The following is an 11,737-nucleotide window of genomic DNA, read 5'->3' on the forward strand; positions in this document are numbered from 1 at the left end:
CAGCTACTTGTTGTGGTTTATAAAACACGAAGACATTAAAGTTTCAACACATTCAACATCGATCATTATAAAAAAATAATTGTAACGCATACGTAAAATAATTATAGTTTCGATTAATTCAATGACAATTAAAATTATAGATAAATTATTCATATCCTATAGTTGCTCAATGCCTATTCCGCAGGTTTTCTTTCTCTGATACGTTCACTCACAAATATATAATTAATTGTGTTTGCGTACTAATCATCATAGCGACTACATATTTTAACTACATGACATTCTCACGATCAACAATTGTAAGACTATCGAGACTGACAGATATTTATTGTATATATCAATATTTCTCGCGATGTATATGATAAATGTCAAAGTAGAAAAGAAAAGTAAATTACTATCATGATATTTATGAGGGATAATTATTTCTTCAACGATGATCGACATTTATCTTGTAGAGTTTGGATTTTTTCCGATTTAATCAATAATCTAAGAAATGACACATATAATTTATCATTTTATCTTAGTTTAACATTTGGGGCACAACAAGGATAAAATAATGCATCGTACGCTTTACACAGCTTAAGGGAATTTTTATGTGATATGTACTACCATTCTAATCAGGACGAAAGAAATTAAAGAACAGATTATTGTGAGCTATTAATGGAAAAAGTTGCGAATCATCGTCGAGAATGTAACGACAAATTGCGAGTTGCAAATGATGAGATATATTAATATGTTAATTAAAACTTGATTTCTTATTAAATTGTGCATGAGCAATGCGATTAATAATCCTACAATAGTTCCACAATATATTAATTTTTAATATATAATATTTATAAACGATTTATAATTTCTATTGTTTTTTGTGTATCTCGAATTAATCGGATACATCAAATACATTCACAAAAGTCTATCATCTTGACAAATCATATTTACAAATCGTGAATCACGGGAGATAATTAATAACTCGAGTTAGTATCTATAATAATTCATAGGAAGTAATCGTGTTTTCTCCTCGCAGTCCTCACACTTGTCAAGATCGAGTTTCGAGCAACAGTAACGCGACGTATCGTATGGAGGCACGAGCCACCACCTGTCTACTCAATTGACACCGCGCGAATAATAACACAAACGGTCTTGTGTATACAGAGACGCGTTGTTACGACAAAACAAACATCATCAATCATATCAAAGCCACGTGCTGGTCAGCTCGTTGCCCATCAGAAAATATTTAATTTTAATATAACCATGAAATAAACATACATCAAAAATATCCTATTCCTCACATTTAAATTTATTAATAAGCATTAAGTACGTATAGCTCGGCTCTTTAATATTCATTTGGTGATTTGTATATTACTTACCACTCTCACAAAATTTACAAGTAATAAAAATTATAATTCTTTTCAAATTTATGTGTAGCAGGAAAAAAAAATTTTGAAATTTTCGTTTCAGCAGATCATGAATTTTTTGTGATTTTAAATAAGAAAGAAATTAGATTAATTTGTTCTAAAAGAGTAACTTTATTCATTTATTTATTTACTTTTCTTTTAAAATCTTAGAAGTATGTGATGAATAATTTTTTGAATGAATAATTTTTTACAGATATATAAATGTAAAATGAAATATTTATAATCATTTTTTATATAATAAATAACATTTTTTATATAATAAATAACATTTTTTATATAATAAATATATAATAAATTTATATAATAAATATTTTATATAATAAATAATATAAATCATCAAGAATTAATACTTCGTATAAAAATTTTTATGTGTATATCTAATAATTATGAATAAATAGAAACAGAAGAATTGAAAATTTCAAATATAAACTAAAATTAAATTAGCATGATATAGCCTTGATATAAAAATCTAAAAAAGATTTATATGAATAAAGATTTGAATCTTTCATCAAAAGGTCTCCCTCCACGCTTTATGGATACATGCATAAACGTTTCAAATGCAAGAACTATCACGCATTCGATCGCGGTTGCGCATAAATTTGATCAGTGATCGAAAAAAAACTCAATGCATCTTTTTGTCTGGAAGTTGCTCGTTAGGTGCCATTCGCATCCGTTCGCGTTAGGCGAGTGTTCGATCTAATTAGCCGACGAACTTAACGGATCGTTAGCGCATTACACACCTTCGTCGCGTATATTATGCAGTCCGCTGCGGCTTTTAATAACCGGATTTGAACGGGTCGCGGACGGAAAGAAACGATGCAAATAATGTCCATCGTTGTTTATGCAGCAAGCAAGCCCTTCGGCAATGAATGGTGTGCTTTTATTCATTAGTAATGAATGTAGTCAGTGATTAATATAAAATGTTTTCGAGTTCATTTCAATGTTATTGTTTTGTTAATTAAAAAAAAAGAGAAGACGAAGTATTATTTTATTGAAACAACTTAGATATTCATGTGACATAACTACTTTTGGTCAAGTTTGTTAGCCATAACGTGATATCAATTTTATAAGTAGAAGTTCTTCGGATATACATATTATACAAACGTAATTTACAAAAGAACTAAGAGGGAAAAAAATTGCGGTTATGTAGAATATCACCAATTAGTATATAGTATAACTTTACACGTCAGATACAAACAGATATCAAATTTAGTTCAATGTGTCATTTAAAAGCTATTTTCAAAGACTCCAAGCTAGAGATTAAAGTTGGAAAATTAGTGCCTACATACTTCTCCAAATTATGTCAAAGGAATACATTCGTAAAACTATTTGCTACCTGCAAAACTAAAATACGCAGCTTTTCCTCTGTGATGTGCCTCATTTGTTTGTAAAAACTGTTATAATTCTGTTTCGTACACTGTCAGGTATACCGCTATATTTTATCTAGACACATTTAATTTATCTTTTTTATTCTGAGTTAAAATTAAACAAAAATTTAATATCCAAAATATAATTATACATTTTCTCTAGTTAACTGTTATAATGATAAGTTAAAAAATTGATATCATATTTTTAATGACATTCTTTTCCAAAATTAGTTAAAGTTAGAATCTCAATTAAATCCAATGTAATTAAAAAATATGTTCTGCAAAATTGCATTAAAATTAAATTACATCATCTTCTCGATATATACTGTTATAAATTACAATAAGAAAAGTTTATTTTCTAGAGACACAGAAAAGTAGACAGCTAACGTTACTCTATTGTAATTTCTATGATGAAAAAGCGCAACCATTTCATTTCGACAAGACTTTCTTATTATGTATGAACGAAAGGTGCTTCTTAAAAATTCAATGCAAATTTTCACGGAGACTCTTCAAATGATTGCTCCTTCCTTTTAAGATTTCGCAGCTTTCTGCTCCCTCCCCTCGCGAGAAAATTGCGAAAGAACGCGCAACGAAGGGAGAGAACTCGCATGCGGTTTGAAGCGCGGACACGGCTTTTAGGACAATAGCACTCGGCCTGCCACGAGTGCGTTGCCTATTCTTCTAACCGTTGGCGGACATTATACACCAAGAGCCCGAGGGGGCCTTCTTTCCGACTCACGTCGGATGCCGTAAAGTGGCGAGAAAAAAGCGCCTCTTCTATGTATGAAGAAGATGAAAGAGATTCATGAAAGAGATTCCGGGGCTTGCTGCTATGCGGAATTCTTCGCCGTGTTGCGAATTAAATGTCGCAAATTCATTTGTAACTCTCTATGAATTAATCTGTCTCCTAACTGGTATTTCAAATATTCATTTTACTTCTGTATCAAACATGCCTGTAATTAATTCCGACATACATTCTCCTGTTATCTACATCTATTGAAGCTATAACTATTTCTGAATATTTTCATTAGTGGAACGAACTACAATTTAGACGTTTTAATAATTTAATAATTATAAGGTCTTTATAGCATAAGCGATTTTAGTTATATAAAATTTAAAAGATAAAGAATTTAATCAATATATGTCAATACTTTTTAACGCGCCTATAGAAACTGTTTTTAATGCTGCACTTTCGATTTTCCATATTATTCGCATTTCGCAAACTCGTTGGTTTATCCATTTCGCATCAAGAGCGTCGTGATTTTCCAAAGATGATTCCGGGACAGGATGATGCAACGCGAGGCGATTTCCTTGCAGATGCGGACATACCGAAAAGTTCTGAGTGACGATGAAGCTTCCCAACATCCCATTCCCTTCTGTCGCGTTACTCACAGAGATTGCTCGTATCTGGTATCGCGCGCTCGGCTACCATAAAAGCATCCGCGCAGCGAGTCGGAGTTGTTTCGAGGTAGTTTTATGGTACACCTGGCTGCATAGGCTGCAACACGGAAAAGCCTGATATGATATGACGCGGTACATCAAGGTAAATCGCGTCGTGATGTCACCGAGAACATCACTGTCCTTTCAAAACAGAACTCATACGATAAGGGAGAATTAAAGAACTTGACAAGTATTAACAAGACAATGTTCGGATCTAATAATTTGATGTGTAAAGATTACACAATATCTTCATAATTTTATAAGAATAATTAAATCTTTTTTTCAAATTATATATAGAATCAATCATCATCAAAAATTGTCAAAAATTATTGTATTTAATTTATTGTTAAAGAAATCTAGCAAATTTAGTTACTTTAATTATCAATATTATTTTATTACCTTAATTATACTAAAAAATACACTATCGAAAAGCTTCTGGATATGTTAGTTAGAAATTTTTACATTTGAAGCTTTAAACCATTGATACCGCAATATTGATTATGAATGATATCAAAGATAATTTTATCATATGGTAGAACAAATCGTAATTCGCAAATCATAGTTTTTGAAATATAATCAAATATCTGTATATGTATAATCTGCTCATTAAATATTAGGGGAAAAGTTCGTGGCGTTTTTTTAATGCTATCTAACGGGAAAAACTTTTTCCCACACCTAATATATTTAAAATAACGAGAAATGGCAATGTCCTTTTGAGGTGTACTTCACAAATAAATCTCGTAAAAAGAGCAAAAGCATTAGACAAAAAGATGGTCCTGACAAGTAAGAAATTAAGCACATTTAGCATGTCGATAAAGAGAAAAAGAAAATAGTACTCCAAAACCGCGACACCTCGAAACTCTCCGGGAAAACGACGATAGAGTCGAGAAAAAGCCGGACAGCCCGGTGGTTGCGATATTCGAGGGGTACGGAGGCACGTACTTAACTTCGCGGGAGAGAGATTAAACCAGTAAAATGCAAGTGTCCATAAAACCGACAAACGCCATGCCCTCATCTCCAGGGTGCCAGGACGTCAGTTTAATGACGAGAATAATTTTGCCTGCGACCAAGAATGGACAAGAAACCGGTTTCGCTACCGCGATACGTCAATAATGCGTCCCTAATGCAAAATATGAGACAAGGCAATTGCGGACCATCAGAAAAAAAAGAATTTTTCGGATAATAATGGAACTATTATATACAGATTTTTTATATACAGATTTTGTGATAAACTCGAGATAAATATTTGGTATCTTTTTTTACATAACCTTTTTACTTGACCTTATTCCTTTGATATACGTTATTTTTAATTTTCCAGTTTTTCTATATTATTATAATTACATTTCTGTTAAAATAAAGAAATATATTACGATATGTGCAATATTTAACATATATACGATTTTCATAGTTTGATATTGCCATAATATTCGATCGCCAATCAAACCCCGGCGAATCGTCGTTATGTGTGGTTCGAACACTCGCATCAGAATCCATCATTCAGTCCGCAAAAATCGGTTATCTTGGAGATAGCACAAGCAGAGCATCCATAAATTCCCTCGAGGGAATCACTCTGATAAATCGAGAATCGGTACTCAATTTCAGAGAGACAGAGAGATAGAGAAAGAGAGAAATAGAGATATTTAGAGAGAGAGAGAGAGAGAGAGAGAGAGAGAGAGAAATTATGGAATATTTTGTACAATATCCATAAATATTAATAATACTACAGTATTATGGAAAAAATCAATATTTCTGTTTAGATAAAAGCTATCAATTATTTTTTGTGAATATCACAGCATCAGTACCAGCTATCAATTATTTTTTGTAAATATCACAGTATTAGATTAAATATATAAATATATTTGGGTTTTTTCTCTTGAAGAGAAAAATTTTATTGACATTATTAATTAAAATTGAGGATGCATCATCAAATTAAATAATAATTTATTTGCTCTTAAATATTCTATTAATAAAATGAATTTTTAATAAATATGTATATTCTTTGATTATACAAAATAAATTATTTTTTATTATTGACTGATACTTTCTATGTATTATTGATACTTATTTTTAGTACGATATGAATACAAAGTATCGATATCTTATCCCTTCCCCAATATAGTGACTCTACCTACGTTGCAGCGTCAAATCGAACATCGGCATCGAAATTGGACCGCCTCTCTCAGCCGCTCTGTAAATACGTGTACTTCTCTATGCACGTATGTGCTCTCGCAAACATCAATCGACGTATGCAACGCTTATATACGATGGTTCCCTCAGAACATCGACGTCGATGTGTAATACCGAGAGAAGCGCATTGGACGCCCGTCGCGACGCAGGGCCGCAATAACACGATAGATCTTATACGAAAGAATAAAAATTATTACACTATAATATAAATTATCTACATTAAACCCTTTTAGTAACCCAACATTTTTTTTTTATAAAGACATTAAAATATATTGAGTTACAGGACTTTTGTTACTATTTTTACCTCATACGCATCCAAATGACATTCATAAAAGTAAAAGATTGTATATAAAACATCATGCTGTATTATACAATATGGTGATAAAGTAAATTTTGCAAATAACAGACAAAAATATGTCTTTATATAAATTTTGATTTAAATATGGATATTGAAATAATTAGTCAAATTATAATATAAAACAGCTGGAGAATATTATAAAATAAGTCTTGAAGTTTCAAAACATTATTTCTGCCTTTTTAACTTTCTTCAGCTCTGCTCGTTTTGACTGTCACAAATCATAATTATCGCACGAAGATGATGCTGTTGTATGTACAATCTTTTGGCTCGAGAGATGTATTACCGCAATGAGGTACACTCGCGCGGTAGCAGCCGGCCCTGAGCGTGCATCTAACCGGCATTAATGTACGAATCGATCATAACAACCTATCGGTATTACTGGGTAAATCATTCGCTCTCGTCAGCGGTGGTTGCGCGGCAGAATGTTGTTGCCGCTCGGTCGCTCGCTGTGCAGCAAGTAGCTATTGCCGCTCATTTGTCAGACGCGCCGTTGAAATATCGCCGCTCTGGAACGTTGCACTCGACATGTTACACTTCCGCTGCAATTTACCCTGTGTTCGAGCACGTTACACGATCTTTATCCTGCGAGGCTTTTACCCTTTTCGCGTCATTTCTTTTTTAGCTATTTAATCTGTGTTTATTTGATAAGTATCTTTGTGAGCATGCATGTATTGTAAGTGAGAAATATTGTAAGAGAAGTACCAATACAAGTAATATCAATAAACGTAAACTATCAATAATTTTATATAAATAAATAATTGTAAATAAATAATAATTATTTTTTTGTAAAAAAATATTTATCATTTTTATTATACATATTAACTATATATTATTGTTTATTGAAAATTATTCTCTAAATAGATTTCAAATTTAATATCATCTTATCATTTTCATCAATTTATGTCAAGATAAAAATGAAGAAAGATAACAATTTAGTAAATAGATAGATAGATAGATAGATATTGATTAATCTCTCTTAGATTTTGCTATCAAGAATGCAAAGTATAACATGTAACAATTTATCCTATATTTTAGGATTGCACGCTGGTCTTTCTTGATGTACCTGTCTTATTTTTCTCATTATTTCTCAGCATCGTACGGATATATGTACCCTGTACTTTGAACCCGTTTCGAGTGAGTCCTCGGCAGATCTCTAATCCTTAGATAACTCTCCATACCACTTAACATTGGAGAGGCTGAAGGATTCGAGGATCCAACTTGTGTAAGTGGGCTGGAAGAGCGAGACTAGAAGCGCGGGAAAGAAGGACGTAGAGGGATCGTCATGTCGAGTGGGAACCATTAGGACATTCTCTAAGAGATACATCCGAAGAAGTACCTAAATGCCTGCGCGTTTAATCCGCCAGGTGTGCCAGCTATCGCTCCTCGACTTTTGCCAGGAGGCGATATTCGCCGAAGGATAATGTCAAGAGCAATACAGAACATTAGCAAAAGCTAGGTTTAGTCTGAATTAGCCTGAATGACTCTTGATACTTTCGCACATGCGAGGGTGGCTCATCAAGTGCACCAAAATAAAATTTTGGAAAAGATTAATAAGAATATTCTCAACATTTTTCTTAGCTCATTTTTTATTACTAAAAGATATTTTTGGATATTTTTATATATGGATAAATATAATCTGCTATTAACATTACAATGTAGGTATAATATTTCATGAAATCAATAAATTTGTAAGTAATGAATAAGTCATTATTAATTTTTTTCATTCTTTACTTTTAAAAATTTCTGTTTCATATGGATCTTAAAGGAATTAATTATCATGTAACGTGCATGCAATCAGATTCAAATTTTTGATTAATGAAATAGCGAAAATTTTATTTTAAAGAATTGCGATAAAAAATAATTTTTAACAAAAACAATCTAGAATCATTCTTTAATCTACGTCCATCAAAAAATCTTTTAGATCAAAATGAAACCTTTAGTATATACACGCTCTTCGTTTTAATATAGCGAGTCGAACAGTAAAGCGAATGATTACTTCACGATGAGATATCGATCCATCGATCACGGCCCCGTTTCACGAGGGCGTCAATGTGCTGGGAATTGTAGTAAATGCGCTACTTCGACATCAGGCCGAAGAATCGACTTCGTTACTCGTCCGGCGAATCCGATTTCATGGGCGGACGAGCCGATCTTATTGCGACGATATAAAAAGCGACGTTCATTAGCTCCAGCGAAACACTTTCAAGCTCAAAAGGAAAACGCACCACCGCACCACGGCGCGTATGTACAAGAAATTCAGGACAATATTCTGCAAGATAAACGAGCGGCCATGTTGTAGCTCGCTCTCCGGGCCCTGATTGGTATTGGATCAAACGAGGCAGCCGATCGATCACGTTCCGCGCTTTACGAGGCTGTTGACACTACCCTTCGCATCTACATGTATGCTATATGGTGGATGTCGTATAATTCAGGATACCCAACGAAGAAACAGTGACGTTATCCATTTGCAAAATACAAACTCGCATGATCACCGAACGGCAGAATTCACGCCACGTTTTACGATGATCGCTATCCGACGATTTCACATTGGAAACTGCTGCGTCAAAACTGATAAGCGATAATTTGCTTGGCAAATGTTTCGCGTCGAGATCCGAAAATTGCGAAAATGATTGCCTGTAAATCTAATACATTCGATAGTTTCAAAAAAAAGATATAAAAACGTTAACAAATTACAAATTTATTTACAAATCTACAAACCTACAATTAATCACTTTCACACATTTTCACGCATTTTTATCGATAATTTAAAATTAAAATTAAAATATTTTTTTCTTATAAGTTTAAAATAATTATTTAAAATAGAATTTGCAGATAGTTTCTATCAAAATACAAGAATTATTGCAGTAATTATAAAGTAAACTAGTTGTACAAATATTCGTGATTAGCATGATAATAAGTGATGATAAGATTTAATGAATCAATATCGATATGTAAAAATTGCAAAATGTGTATAATAATAATCATTTTTCCGACTAACGAACAGGGACTAGCAAATTCAACTATAGCAATTCGCATCGAGTGCATAATCTCGCAAATATCAGATCGACTTCTCATAAATTGTCGACGTGTGCACGCGGATAACACCAATCCGTTGTCGATCGGTCTGCCTGTATATGCATTATATACCTATGCACGTGCCGGACACCAGTTAAGCATCATGCAGACTCTCGTAAAGCAACGCCATGTGATCGATCGTCCGTCTTGTTTGATCCAATTCCAATCAGGACTTCGCCCGCGAACTACAATCCGATCATTCATCTTGCGCACATTCGGCCATAAAACTGATTAAATCTGTTCTCGCATTTTTATTTCCCTGTATTTTTCGAGCAATTCGTAATAGCTAATCAACGACAAATCGCAATGCGCCCGACACATCCTTGAGTGTAAACAATATCTTAGTGGATTGTCATGTAAACAATTAGGAATTAAAAATATTCCTGAACTAAGTATAACTATATTGAGAAAAAAATATAGTTAATTTTAATAAATATTTAGTTCGATATTACCAACTAAACATTTACTTACAGTAAATAAATATTTGTTGAATAAAAAAAAGATTGTTAAGTCAAATTAACATTTCTTATATCAAATAAATATATCTTTATATTTAATAAATATTTAGTTGGCAGTATTCAACTAAATATTTATTAAAATTGACTATATTTTTTTTAGTGTCTCGATAATCTATAAAAGACTTAGGATGTTTGCACGAAGTGCAAGAAATCCGGATTTGAACCCCGGCTGAGATAATATTTTTCGCAATAAATTATTTATAAATTGTGATATGCATGTTTATCAGTATCATTAAGATCTTTTTAAGATACCTATGAGCATCATAGCATATTATTAAATTGCTAAACAATGTAATTTATGATAGCACCTACGATAGTTTTGTTCAATATAGCGTTTCAAAACCAAAAAAAATTTGGCATATAGTTTAACAGGATTTGAGATACACAATATATAAATTCACACCGAATTATTTAAGCACTAAAGATTCAACTTTAACCGCTATGGGCTACTTCCTATTAATTGTGTATCCATGTACGATCCAATAAGATTCTTATTATTTAAGTATAACTAATTTCGCATTCCCAAAAAATTTCAAGAATAATATTCCACGTTTACTGCAGCAAAGCTTTTGTAAAAATTTGATAATATATATTATCTATGCATCATAATTAGATAAAATAAATGTAATACAAAAACGATTGAAAATGTTAATTGGAAACATATAGAATAGTATCATTATGAATCATTCTTTTTAAAATAAAAGTACTTTCTATCCATTCAACGAGATGTGAATAGAAAATATTAAAAATCTTTCCTTATTAATTTATCAATGATTTTCGAGATATCAAATATCACATGCTGCATATATTACTGTTTCACTCTCATTCGATAAATATTTGGATTATGATGATTTAGCTCTATATAACTTTATGTTTGCTTATTTGTCTGTCTGTCTGTCTGTCTGTCTGTTTGCTGTTTGTCTAGCAAAAACAAATTAGCCAAATTTGAATGAGACTTGATGCAAAAATCAATTGATAACAGAATATAAAATAGAAAGCATACGGTTAGACTTTACAGTAATAATTACCAGACAAAATATATCATGCACGTAAGAATATCGAAAAAATATTAATATAACACTCTCTTACTTGTGCCTAAAGTTTTATAAATATTTAAATTTTTCGAACATCTATCTATTTTCAAGTGCGGATTATTCAGGAAAATTTGTTGCGTGAGATATTCTCATCGATTTGAAATATCCCACAAGATGATACAGGCAAACAATAAATGATGATCGCGTGGGGTGGTCCATACGTCTATGTGATTGTTTTTATGTCTATCGGTCACAACGATTAGCGCATGGGATCCTGATACACTGGCTAGGAATTCGCGAAATTCGAATGCAACTGGCAAATTGCCGGTCGGGAATTCGACGATGGAAT

The sequence above is a fragment of the Atta colombica genome, unplaced genomic scaffold (assembly GCF_001594045.1).
Source record: "Atta colombica isolate Treedump-2 unplaced genomic scaffold, Acol1.0 scaffold238, whole genome shotgun sequence".
Taxonomy (NCBI): Eukaryota; Metazoa; Arthropoda; class Insecta; order Hymenoptera; family Formicidae; genus Atta; species Atta colombica.